This window comes from Prosopis cineraria, unplaced genomic scaffold (genome assembly GCF_029017545.1).
Source record: "Prosopis cineraria cultivar Desert tree isolate PC_DT_omini unplaced genomic scaffold, ASM2901754v1 PC1388, whole genome shotgun sequence".
NCBI lineage: Eukaryota > Viridiplantae > Streptophyta > Magnoliopsida > Fabales > Fabaceae > Prosopis > Prosopis cineraria.
In genome coordinates this window covers 18713-32507 of record NW_026556713.1, presented here as the reverse complement: position 1 = coordinate 32507, position 13795 = coordinate 18713, and the positions used below count along the sequence as shown (strand labels likewise).

Below are 13795 nucleotides of genomic sequence, written 5' to 3'. Positions count from 1 at the left end.
TGAAAATTTGAGAAAATTTGGGTTGGCTTTAACCAAACTGGTTGCCAATTCGGATTACATAACAATGAAATGTAACCTGGATAATTTCTGAAACCCTTTACTTCCTGGCTATTTCCCCTTTTGCCCCCCCACCCGAAAGAATTGCCGCTTCCAGGCCACGCTGCATTTCTCTATCTCACCCATCTTGTTCATAAGCATCGATTTTACCCACTCTTCACCGCCTGCAACCCCAACAATGGAGCTTTCTAACTCTTCATTCTCCCGAGAGAGTTGTTTTGCAAGCAACCCATTAGGAAAGTTTTTCAATTGTCAGAGGATTATCTTGTGGCGTTGCTTCTGGGCTCCGGTTTCGATACTGGTTTTAGATTTCTGGGTCTCATGCTGAAAAGATAATCCATATTTGTGCAGAAAACAACGTAACATTTGCATATTTAACTCTTGTAATTTCTATTTTCTCAAATACTGAATGGCCATTTGTCACCATCTTGGCTAAAATGGGTTTATTTTTTTGTATTTTCTTTTCAATTTTCTACGGTGTAATGAAGAAAGACTTTTGCCCCCGTTCTTTTGTTTACTTTTTGTTGGGCTCTCAGTGTTTTCTACGTTGAATGTTGCTGCTTTGGTAATGCATTTGCTTGCAAATTTGGGTGCGCAGAAAAAGTTGTCTGCTCAGGAAGTCCAATCTGTTGCTGAGGGGAAGAAATAAGCCTCTTCTTATAGATTTCTACCCAACATGGTGTTCAACTTGTATCTTAATGGCACAAATGCTGGAAATGGTATGTGAAGAACTTGATGCAGAAAACATGGTAATTAGCTTAATTTGTCTATAACCATGTGATTGGGTTGTTTCCATCCTGAGGTGTCTATCTGATTCGGGTTTCCACTCCCAAGAAGGAAATTATGCTCCCCAAAATTATATAAGCTTCCCCATAAAGAATAAAATGATGCTAACAAGAGAGGAAGGTGATTGATGGGAGTCTTTATTGATGGTATTAATGGCTACTCTGTTTTCTCTCCTTCATCTCCAATCTCTTACTAAGAAAACAAACAATGATTTTCACTCTTAATTGCCAAGCCTCTCATTCTGAATTCTTCCATTTTGTCCCTGCCAAGCACGCATAACATTCCATTAGAATATGTCTTGGTTTGTTTTCTTGTGTATAATTCAGTCTGAAGGCACTCATCCCTGTATTGAGCATCATCTTTTGCAGGTCTTGTTTATTTTCTGCGCATAAATTGTTACGCTATCAGTTTTAGTATGCTGTTATATTTTCTTTCTAGTTTATTTTAGTTGTTCTTAGGCCTAGCAATTAAAGAAAGGTCCGAGCTGAAATACCATGGAAGTCCATTTGGTTTAGCATTATTGTTTTCACTTTTGCCCATGGAAGGTGCTTGAATTTTTTATGAAACTTTCACTTTGAAACAATGAATTCCCAATTTTTTTTATTTCGAAAAAGATAACAATTAAATAGGGTCCTTAATCCAAATTTCACAATCCTAACTGACGAATTGAGAATGATAAATGCTTTCTTGAACTTTTAGTTATATTCAATAATATAATGCCAGTGGCTTCAAAACAAAATTCACTTTAGAACGCTGTAGTGGCAGCTGCACAGTAAGCATGATCACATGCCTTTTGCAAAGTTTGCTCACAAGTATTGTCCCAGTAAATCAAATATATCATCCTCAAGACTTTTTTATTTTTAACTACCAAATTCACTTTAGCAGCTGTCAATCTATTTATTTATTTTCTCAAGTCTCATTTTACAAGTTCTTCATATGACAAAATTAAAAACAGTATTAATGGAACCTGAGAAGAATTCCTCACTTATAACCTGTCTTGAATTTTCTTATCGTTGCTCACAGATGTTTTGAAGGTTTCATTAGTTTTTTTTTTCTCTCAGGACCTGGGAAGGATCATGAGTCTTGGCCGTGCATATATTTGGCATAGAAGGGGTATTCGATCTTCTGTATAGTGCATGTCATATTTTGATCTTTCAGATCTTGGGGCTGAAGCAGAGACTAACTTGGCCATTGCAGCAGGATATTTCTGAAGATAACCTCACAATTTCATTGTATATAATTTTTGGATAATTCATACGTGAAAACAATGTCATTAGTCTGTGGATGTGGTCATCATTACAAGGGTAGACTAGTTGGTTAGAAGCTTTGGTGACACTAATGAATCCCTTAATGGGGGAGTGACAAGTAAGTCAGGGTCAGGAAGGAGCTCTTTAGTCGTTTCCCCCTGGGGAGGGTGGGAGTTGTGAAAATTTTTCTTCTCCATATGAAGTTCTTTAGGTATTTGTTATTAAGTGCTTCAATAAAAATATAACATCTGAACATATTTTGCCATTTGACATCATATGATCGACTCTTTAATTTTTTTCAAAAAAACAAAAGGTTCCTCCACACTTTATCATTCTATCGAAGAATCTAATAGCAAACATTTGAAAACTGCTTTTAATTTTTTTCCTTCTAAATAATGCAACATCGCCATGAGTGACACTTCGCAACTAGTGCACAAGACACATGACTTTACTTCTGTTATACTGAAATGGGTGGTGGTGGTGGTGTTGTATCCTGAAATGGGTGTAGTAAGCTATCACACCTGAAAGTATCATCAGCTAAATTTAATGTTGTAATTCTCTCATTAGATGTTTACATTTTAAGAAATCATGACACCGACTATTCTTGTCTGATAACTATAGCCGCACTAATCCATCTTCTGGATAAATCCAAACAGGCTAATCATTATCCCTGACTCTCAATCGTTTTTACTTTTGTTTTGTTTGCATTCGGGAGGACTGTCATTTGCTTCATAATTTCACTACCTTTTTGGTAGATCAGGTGTCAAAACTATCTCTTAAACTTAGTAGGACAACATCTTTCAATCAGTTGCGTAGTTTCTATTTCTACATTACTTCCCTCGAAATGTGTCAGCCATAAGTGTTTTGAACTGGGGAGTTCGGAAGTAACCTGCCAGATTTAGTTTCTAGAGCTTGCTGTTGAGTATAGAAGCAATGAAATGATTGTTAAAGTCAATATAGATGATGGGTATGAATTTGCACGTGATATGATGGTAAGAAGCCAATTTATCCGCAAAATATATAAACCTATGTACCATCAAAAGCGATTCATCAGAGACATACTGTTTTTGGAAAAACAAATGCAAGAACTTGGTTATTATCGCATACAATAAGAATTCTTTGTCATTTCAGTTAAGCTATTTCATTCGCATCCTTTCACATGTGAAATCCTCTTGCTCACTATCTTCAAGATAAACACTCCTCATAGATTGGAAGATCATGCATTGCTTTTACTTTTACAATGGGTCGCAGGCACCAACGTTACTGTCATACACATTATTTCACATCCGTACAAAGACTGAATTTATTTTTCAATTTGCAACAGATTTAGACCCAAGGAGATCGTTTTCTGGCGAAATTTGATTGTGGCAGCTTATAAGTAACAATTGAAATTCTTCTTTTACAGGTTCAAGGCGGCAACCCTGCTTTTGGTCGGCCAAACCCCAACAAAGCTGATTGAAGGTCCTATCCGAAAACAGATAATGTGAGCATCTTTAATAAGGAGATGTGAGGGAAGTAGAAATTTTTAGGTAGATCTGATCTATTAAAGATATGTAAATCAAGTCAATTATAAATTTATGGTAAACATGTTAGCAGTAGATTCCATTAAAAATTATACTTGATATTCCTATGTGCAAGTTTGTCAAGATCTTGATTGATTGTTTCCTAGATAACCCTAATCCTGATCTTATAAAAAATCCTAATCTTTCTTTAATTTCAATAGGATCTTGATCTGAATCTCAATTTCCTTGGATTTTTTAATCCTACTGATCTTATGACAACTTTGGAATTTCAATTTTTTTTTTAATACCTTTGTCTCCTCTGTTTCTAGATTTATAACTGGAGTCAAACCATAAAGTCAGCCCTCTTCTTAATTAGTTGTAATTAGGGGAATTCAAGCAAGAAAGGAGGGCCAAACAGTCAAAACAATTAGGGTTCGGCTCTTATCATTTTTTGGTTGTTTTTTTAAATAATTTTCAAGTGTGTTTGGCGTCTGTCAAAAATAATTTAGATGGTACTCTACTTATTTGTAAGCAGTATAAACATACCTATATTTTTAATTGTTATTTTTCAATCTTCTCTTATCATTTGATCATTTTAGTAGATCAACCATGACAACCTTGCTTGTACATCTATTCATAATTGACTTGGTTTACTTATCTTGTATGGGTCAATATTAAAAATTTCACCAAAAGAGTAGAGAGAAGTGCTTCACCCCATATAATTGGCAGTCTGGATCCTCTGAAGTTACACAAGTGAATATAGAAGGCACATTTTGGAAAGAATTAGAGAAAAATAAAGCAAATGAATTTAATTGAGATCTGGATCTACTCATGTTTAGCCATATTTTCTTGTATTACTCTCTCTCCAAATACATGAATTGAGAGGATCTAGTTTAATATAATTGGGGTCCTTGGCTTGTTCTGTGTGGTGTAATGTCAGCCTCTCCAGGACAGAATTGATGTCCCAACCAATTGAACTGATGTTGGCTTCTCAGGGTTACTTGTATAGTAATTCTTCTGTAAACTCTGAGCTTAATATTTTTACAAGTCTGTCAAATACAAGGACATCTTAACACACACACACAACAAGAACAACACAAACACATAGATTCATCAAAGATGGTTATTGAGAACTTGTTATATGCTATGTGTTGTGGTGGGTGTGTTGAGAATTATATACATAAATATGCTTTATATTTTCTTATCCTGTCCACTCACCAACCGGTTCCAGTGGAGCAAAGGAAAGTGACAAGCATGGGTGCAAACTTCCTAGGAAAAGAGAATTGAAACAAAGGAAAGACAAGCAAACAGGTTTCACTCAGAAGGAAGCTTACATGTTTATTTCTTACAGGTGCAGGATTCATTTGTTGCCGGATGTGCAGGGGACATGAATGTTACTTGCTATGGCCTAGAAGGCTAGAAGTTGGGTGGGTGAATGCAATGTATACTGAACCAAGTGGTGGGAGAGAATTTAAATCCTGTCACAGGTCTCCCACTTTGGTACTTTGTACTGTAAAGCTGGTAAGTTTCGAATCTTTTTTCATCCCTGTGGGTAAAATCTTGTCAAGATATGCGTGGCTTGCGTACAGGTAACTTTGGTGTTAAAGTCGTCCAGAGGGAAATTTGAGCATTTAAATTTAAAACCTGTTTACGTGAGATGATGAAACTGCGTCAAAAACGGGACAGGCAGATGTGGATCTACCTCTAAAATAAATGAACTGTATAAGGAAAATAACAGTTCTGGAAATGTTGATTGGAAATTTTAAATCTTGATTTTTATACCTTGAGTTATTATACTGTTATATGCAATATAACTGTGATTTGTGATGCCTTCAGTTTATATATGTATATCTTTACATATATGAAAACATATTAGTATTTGACCGAGTTTGAATACATTTAAATCTTTATGCAGTACAATCTGAGAGAGAAAACTCAAAGAAATGGTATTTCTTTCTTTTTTGTTTTAATTTTATCGCCTGGTGTCCTAAGAAGCTTCCAGTCCAAACTAATCCAAGCCCGTCTAGGGCCATCATTACCAACGGTAGCTTTACAAATACCTCAAAAATGCCTTCAATGTATTTATTTAGCATAATTGCATACCTTGAGACTTGAATTTGAGATTCTAAGATAAATTGATTTAACTCTCTCAACCAATTGAATCTAACACCCCCCCCCGGGGGGTATGGTAATGTGATTCCAGATGTGTGTGTGAGGAGGGAGGTGGAGTAGTGTGTGTGATTTATTCTCTTGATATTTATCCTTTTCCCAGTGAATGCATGGTAAGCATACTATTTTTTCCCCTATTGATTAATATGCTACAGTGAAGCTTTAATGGCAGACAATCCGGATTCAAATCTGAAGTTGCATGATTAGTCAAGTAGTTCATCACAGGCCGACTTGTTTGACAGTACTCTGTAGCTGGGGGATCCGTTTTCCAGAGATCTTCTGTGCTTGGTCTTTTGGGTGAATTTGTGTTCATTTTTCAACAGGCGGCTCTGCTACTAGAAAATCTTTTTCATTATTTTACTTGAAAGAAAGAAAGAACGAAACTCTAAAGTCTCAAGTCTGATATAGAACAGCAAGCACATGATTGACGAAGTATGTGTAATTATTTGTACAGAGCCTCAGAAAGAGAGAGTGAATCCTTCATCAGATGTTCAAAGAGTCCGTAAGAAAGGCTTTACCGTTCCTGTTTTCTCCTGTGAAATAACAGATTGATCAATGCAATGTTTAGCGGCAGGGGGTCCCGTATCCTGTGCTTTAAAAAATTACCAACAAGGATTTAAAAAATTAAAAATAAAAAAATGGTCCTTTTATGTAATTTTATATATTCTTTTCTTATTTTTTTTAGTCAGGTTAAAATTAACTTTTTTAATGATAGGGGTAAAGATTATACTCTTTTTAAAAATTAAGAGAATAATTTGTAAAATAAAAAAATTTAAAATATATGGTGCTATTAAACCTAAAATTTAAAAGTAATTTGCTCATTTATTCTTTTATTAATGACTATTATGCTGATAAAATAAATAATTATTTCCTCTTTTATTTCACTGCTTTAGATATGTTTTTTTAAATAATAATTTATACAAATTTTTTATTTTTTATCTTCAAAATATGTTCTAAGAAATTACTTTATAGAATTGTATTAAGAATATAAAAATGGAAAACAAAATCAAATAAATCCTAGGTTTCCTCGACCAACTAGAATGTCATTGTTTGGGCTACAGTCATTTTCATGATTGAGCATTTCTCTAAGGGAAAATCACTTTCATGTTCTAAATAAGTAATTCAAATACAGAAAAGTCTTGTAAAATCACAAAATCAATTAGTAAAAATTTGACGTGTGATCCCTAGATTGTAGATTTAAATTCCATTATTAATATAAGAACATTATTGATAGACAATCTATAAATACCTCCTAAACCCAACTTACCTAAAATTCTTTTAAAAAAAAAGAAAAAAGAAAGGCAAAACATAACTATTGACTTAGATAGTTTTAACTTATTTTAGTATAGGTCTTTATAGTTTTTTTTGTTGCTCTAAGTCCCTCTAATTTGTTTTGTCTGCAATGTCATTCCCTTTAATTTTCATCCGTAACATTAATCTCTCTATTCTCAAATATACATAGAAAGACAATAAAATAGTACACTACTGTTAGGGTTGCACATAAGTAGGTTCAAGTCAAGCTATTTGGTGCTCTACTCAATGTGCAATTTGAGCCAACCCAAAGCCCAATTGTTGAAGCTAGGTTTAGCCTCAATTAACTTAAAAATATTTTTACAAGTATTTTTTTAAAATATTTAAAAAAGTATTCTTTGAAAAAAGTGTTATTATTATCATTTAAAATATGTTTTTTTATAAAAATAATATTAAAATCAAAAGTAATTTTTTAAAAAGTTTAAATGAACAATAATTGTCAATTATTTTTATATAACAATAAGTTAAAAACAAATTTTAAATTTTGAAAGATATTTTAAAAATTATAATGATTAAAAATATTTAAAAGATCTTAAAAAATAATATTATTCATAAAATATTTTTAAAAATATTATAAGATAAATATTGTCCATAAAATTTTTTTAAGAAATAAAAAAACTGGCACATTTCTAGTCAGGCAATGTAAGGCAAGATTTGACTCCTATCCAATGCCCAACCCAATGTGCTTGAATGTCTTGAGTGGGGTCAGGTTGACCGAATATTTAGGCATATTGCACAACCCTAACTAATATCATTAAATATGTCAATATGTGACTAATATTATTAATCTTTATGAGGATGTGGAATTATGATTTCATCTTATGGCTCTTTTGAATATATTCAAAATAGATATATTAACATTGCAACGGGACCAATAATTTATATTTTCAAAAAAAAAAAACAATACAATAAAAATATGAGGGATATGTAAAAGGATGAGTTTTACATTAAATTCAAATTTCAAACGTTACAACGTCCACTTTTCCTCCTCGCCATTATATAATGACTCATTTTAACACTAGGATTTGAAATTAGGACATTGTGGTTCAATTATCATCAATCATCAATATTGGCTAAAAATTTCAAACCAAATTGTATTAAATACATAATTTGCAATGAACATCATTGTTTTGAAATCATAAATTGCACCACTCACCTTAAATATTTGAGAAATTTTTCATTTTTAATAATACTCCAATAAACTTTATTAATAAAATTATATTATATTTTTGTTATATTTCCTTCACTAAGCTAAATTGTTGACCACATATTCTGCATCATTACATAATTGTCATATTTTTCAGTTAAATACAAAGAAGAAAAGTCATGGAAAAGAAATTCTGTAATTCTAACATTCATGAACTAAACAAAATGGAATCTTTTCAAAACTTTTTTCCTGATTTGACATTTCTTGTATAAACATTTCTCCCAAAAAAAAAAAAAAGCCAGCTAGCACCAATTCCAGCAAGGAATCCAACTAACATGAAAGCCACGACGAAGCCGATCAGAAGCAACCGATCGCGAACCTTCCACTCACGTGAATAACAGCAAAATGCGGGCGGCGACCACGTGCGCTCCGAGCTCCTCCGCTCCGTCCTTCCTACGCCGAGTAAGCGACGGCGTTCCGATTCGCCTCGGAAGGCGAGAAGGCCAAAAGCATGAGCGCTGCCATGATGCCAACAGGGAAGAAGAGCAGCACCAACGGCGGCGGAGGTAGTGGCGGCAACATCAACGGCAGAAGCACCATGGACGCAGCCAGAGCCGCTAGAACCAGAACATAACCCAAGCTGAAACACCTTACCATCCTCTTCTTGCACTAAACCTCCTCACGACCATGATCTTCCGCTCCGACTCTGCCGCCTCCGGCAATGGTAGTGATGCAAGAGATTCAGACGAAGAATTGGTAGAAACGTGAGATTCAAAGAATCGAAGAAGAGAAATCGGAATTAAGAAAACGGTATTGAAGTCTGGTGAGAGAGGGTGGGTGAGGAAGCTGTGGGCGGTCTCTTCGTTCGAGCAGTTTCGGAATGAATGCTATAGGAACAGCGAAGAAAAGGTTGGAGAGGCTTTTATAGCGTGCGACGCGCGTGGCGCGAGGAAAGCAGCTCCCTCGCGTGGGTCCCAGTATGAGCGTGTAACCCACGTGCTCTGTGAAGATTGGTTTCCTTGTTGTTTTAATTATTTATTATTTATGTTAAATATGTTTAATTTGGTCGGGAAATCTGGTTTAGTGGAGTGGTCCGGATCGGCCGAATCAAAACGCCGGATCCCAATATATTCAGTTGAAACGCAGTAATTTCTCCAGCCCCATGTTATAAAATATTTTTAGAAGAGATTAAATATCTCAAAATATTTTATCATTTAAAAATATTAAAATCTTATTAAATAAGTTTATTTTAACATTATTTTTTTTATCTATTTAATGCTAATTAAGTATAAATTTAAAATTATTAAATGAAATGTAGTTTTAAAAGTTTTCATTTTTGTTTTTAAAAAATAAAATTATTAAATATGTTTAATAAAATTTATTTATACGTGAGGTTTTATCTAAAAATATCCTGTAATTTAAGATGGAAGGAGTATTTCATTTTTTAAGACAATATTACTAGTAATTGGTAATGTTTTATAATAAAATGAATTGTATGAGTTCAAATCTTAACCCTTGTGTTGCATGTATAGTAATTAGTTAAGATATGTCTACTTACTCATTACTTTTAATATTTTTCAGGAGATATTTGTTTGCTATCGATGAAGCCTACTCTTTATGCTTACCCAAAAAAATTACTCCATATAAGTCATTTTAATTACATGTTGAAAAAAAGAGAGTTTGTTACATAAATAAAATTATCTAGAAAACTTTTTTCTATCCTCATTTCTATTAAAAACTCCCCTAAATGCTTACTGACATGTAAATAATAGTTATAATAAATTATTTAATTACAGTTTTTGTAGGGGCTTTTGTAAATTTAGCCCATAACATAAAACTAAATAAAATCATAGCTCAGCTTTTTTTAAATTTAAATAATGGCCATTTTAATATTGAGCTCAAATTTAATTGACAAAACTATCCTTTCTTAAATTATAATTGCAAATACTCAAAGACTCAAAAGTCAAAACACAAAAGTACAGGCAAACATGAAGACTCAAGTATGAAAAAAAGCATAACAGTGTAAGTGAATAGATCATAAAAATTGATAAAATTAAGCATTCTCATAATTACAAGAAAAAATGACGTTGATAATTTCTAATGATATTGTATATCAATGATATATAATAATATATTACTAATATACTATCACAAATCAAACATAAATTTATTTATTGTTGATATACAATCATATACCAATAATATATTATCGTAGATTAGGAATATGAAAAAAAATAATCATTTACCTAAAAACATATCAAGCACAGTTTGTAAATTTTTTTAAACATTTTAGTTTATAACATAGAATTAAATACATAAACTAATAAAAAAAACATGAACAATGATAGGATAATATGGCATTTTCTAACAATAATTCAAACAAAGTTTCATGATCAATGACAATAAATTATAAATTATGAACAAATGACTTATTGATTCAATGAAAATATTATTAAATTCTAGGGTGAAAATGCAAGTTTGTCGTTCTGGATTTATACTTTGAGAGTCATCACAAGCTCGTGGCCACCATGAAACATCGAAATCGAAAGAAAAGCATTGTGTGAGTATCAACATAGGCCTTCATTCCTCCACCCACCAATGACTCCCAATCTTTAGAAATGGCAGCCACCAATTTCATCCGACACTCACATCTCAAGTTTCTGGCCAGGAAGTCTCCAACCACAGCATAAGCATGACCTCCTCCTTTGGATTCAAAATTCATGCTCGTGGTTGCTAGGTTGATCCTTGTGGTTGTGGTTGTGGTTGATTGGCAAGAAAGGGAAGAAATATGATGGTTTGTATGTGCAAGGATTCAATTTAGTTAGCTGAAGGAAAAAATGATTCTGTTAATTACATGAATATATTCCTGAACCAGTTCATGCATGAATTATTGTTACGCATTTTAATATATTTATTCTATGTATAAAAGGAAAAACTCATTTTCAATTGATTTTGTAAATAAGTCATATTTTAAAATATTTGAAAACATCGTCTATAATTTTTGAGAACTATATTTTTCATATCCATTTGGCCAATTTACTCGCTTTTCTATTCCTATTGTTAATTTGTTACTATATTATTGAATTAAATTCAATTGCCATTTTTCTTATTGATTTTAAATTTCTCATTAGCTTTAATCCAGAAGTATGACTTATGCAAAATATTTCTTTTGTTATAGATATTGGAGGGCTTATAATTGAATATACAATGACACATTAAATGTGAACATTTCTTTTAAAAAAAATTTTAATTTTAATTTTAATTTTAATTCATCACACGTTGTAAGAAACTAATAACAACTACACATAGTTCAAATAGGAAAACAAATACTATTACAGCCAAAAGAAGAAGAAATAAAATTCCATCATCCTATTCAAGACTCAGGTAATAATTTATCTGGGAGTATTGGAAAAAGTTGAGAAAACTTGAATATCACCCCATAAAATCTTTGTTGTAGGATCTTTGAGTGCTTTGCTAATAATATTTTTGAATAATTTCCTCTTCATGACAACCATAGTAATGTTAGTAAATACAGGAGGACTAAAACCATCAACGTCAATAATCCATTTGTGAGTTGATCTCATTTCTTTCAAAGCAAATTGTTTCTAACATTTTTCACCTTGGGAAGCTTTATTTCTTCTTTTAGTGATGTAAGAAAATTCTCTGAAAATTGTTGTTTGCTGTTGCCATTGCTTCTATTAACATCAATGAAGAGATACCAACAGTTTCTAATACCCTACCATTTGAGGAGATTGAAAATTCCTTGACAGTGATTATCGAGGCACATGCTTTACCAAATGATCAGATATCACCAAATTAATAGTAGCAAAATACCAATTGACTTTAGCTCTGACTTCCTTAGGTGAGACTTCCTCTGCATTAAATTTTCCCCTATTTTGACATTCACATAGGGTTTGAACAACAAGAAGAACCTCCCTTAGTAATGTCATTCACTGCTGATCAAAAATGGCTTTGTTAATCCACCTGTTTAAAAAAAATATATATATATGTAATATCATAAATCTCTCTAGATCTTATAGAAATTTTCATGGAGAATCACACGGCTACGACAAAATCACAATGGAGAAATAAATGATTCATAGATTCCTCTGAATTACCACACAACAAGCTGACTTCAAAAACCTGTAAATGATGCTTCTTTAAAATATCAGAGATTGGAATAGCTTCATTAACAATCTTTCATGAGAATAGTAAAGTTATGAAAGGTGCTTCAATTTTCCAGTAATCTTTCCAATCTACTCCATGAACAAGAGCAAATCTTGGAGAGTGTTCATCCATCAGGAAAGAAAATCATTTTTTAACTGAATAAAACACCATCAAAAGGCTTCGTCCGAACAAGCATGTCCTTTTGATTAAAGAAGGAAATTAAATGATGTTCTTAAAATATCATCACTCACATTCCAAACAACGTTATCTTTGCCTGTAAGCTCGCAACAATCAGATCACTATTGCCAACACTTCGAAATTGGAATAGAACTTCCATTACCAACATGCCATTTTAAGTTGTCCACAACTAGAAATGAGACTTTAAGTGCGTCCTTCATGATCCAAAAGTAACGAGCCTTTGCTTTGTTATTGCCTTCCAAGATTGGCCTCTAGTACTTGATTTTAAGAGTTCTTCCAATTAAGGAATTATTAAGTCTCTTTTAGTCATCCTAATCATCATTAGCCTTCTTTTAACATACTATTAAATCTTAATGGTATTATTTGACCGTACATGTTCGCCTAAAATGAATCTTCGTATTTTCTTAAGTAGATTATAATTCAAATTCTAAATAAAATATATTAATATAAAATAGTTTTAAAAATTAATTATTTTATAAATTCTTAAGGTAAAAAATTATAATTTGAGTTTTAGTTATAATATTTTCGCACGGTTTAGTTTTTTATTTTAAATTTATTTAAAATCATTTACATTTCAAGAGTATTTCAAAATATATTTTTAAAAAAATTAATCATTTAATCTTTATAATTTTAACTCGTTATAACTCAGTCTTTAAAGTTTTGACTCGTATAACGTATTCTCTAAATTTTGACTTGATACAACTCAATCTTTCTAATTTTAACCATTTAAAATATTAGTCTCCATACTTTAGAACATAAAATTAGAAAGATTAAATTTTTATAATATTTATGAAATTAAAATTTTTAGTAATTTAAAATTAGTCCTAAATGTCAACATAATTTTAATTTTCAAAATTTATTTTCATAATTTATTTTCATGATATAGGACCAATATTGTAAATGGTTAAAAATATATGAATTGAGTTATAACAAGTTAAAGTTTAGGGACTGGATTACAATCAAGTGAAAACTATAATGATTGAATTATAGCAAATGATTGAATTAAAACTAAGTCAAAATTATAGAGACTAAGTGATTAATTTTTTTAATATAAAAAATGTATTGTAAGACATAAAATAATTAGTATTATTACATTTTGGTGTGACTACAATCATGTGCTCCTCCACCAACTAGAAAGAAAAAAATGATTCTAAAGATGAAATGAATCCATTCCTTTCCAAATTCAAGTACATGCATGCATTTTGTTTTCT

General features: G+C 31.9%; 3 long non-coding RNA genes across 4 annotated transcripts; 2 read left to right on the top strand and 1 right to left on the bottom strand.

The window, feature by feature from the left end:
- The first annotated feature begins 565 nt into the window (after positions 1-565).
- On the top strand, positions 566-2354 carry LOC129300007 (uncharacterized). The gene is made up of 2 exons (XR_008590686.1): positions 566-776; positions 1905-2354. It is a non-coding gene; the product is annotated as an uncharacterized LOC129300007 (long non-coding RNA).
- LOC129300006 (uncharacterized) lies at positions 1003-9212 on the bottom strand. 2 transcript variants are annotated; one of them, XR_008590685.1, is made up of 3 exons: positions 8555-9119; positions 5696-6294; positions 1003-1105 (listed from the first exon to the last, which is right to left on the bottom strand). It is a non-coding gene; the product is annotated as an uncharacterized LOC129300006 (long non-coding RNA). The 2 variants fall into 2 exon arrangements; XR_008590684.1 differs by lacking the exon at positions 1003-1105 and having other exon boundaries at positions 5661-6294; positions 8555-9212.
- On the top strand, positions 4980-6247 carry LOC129300008 (uncharacterized). The gene is made up of 2 exons (XR_008590687.1): positions 4980-5113; positions 5917-6247. It is a non-coding gene; the product is annotated as an uncharacterized LOC129300008 (long non-coding RNA).
- Positions 9213-13795: the final 4583 nt, after the last annotated feature.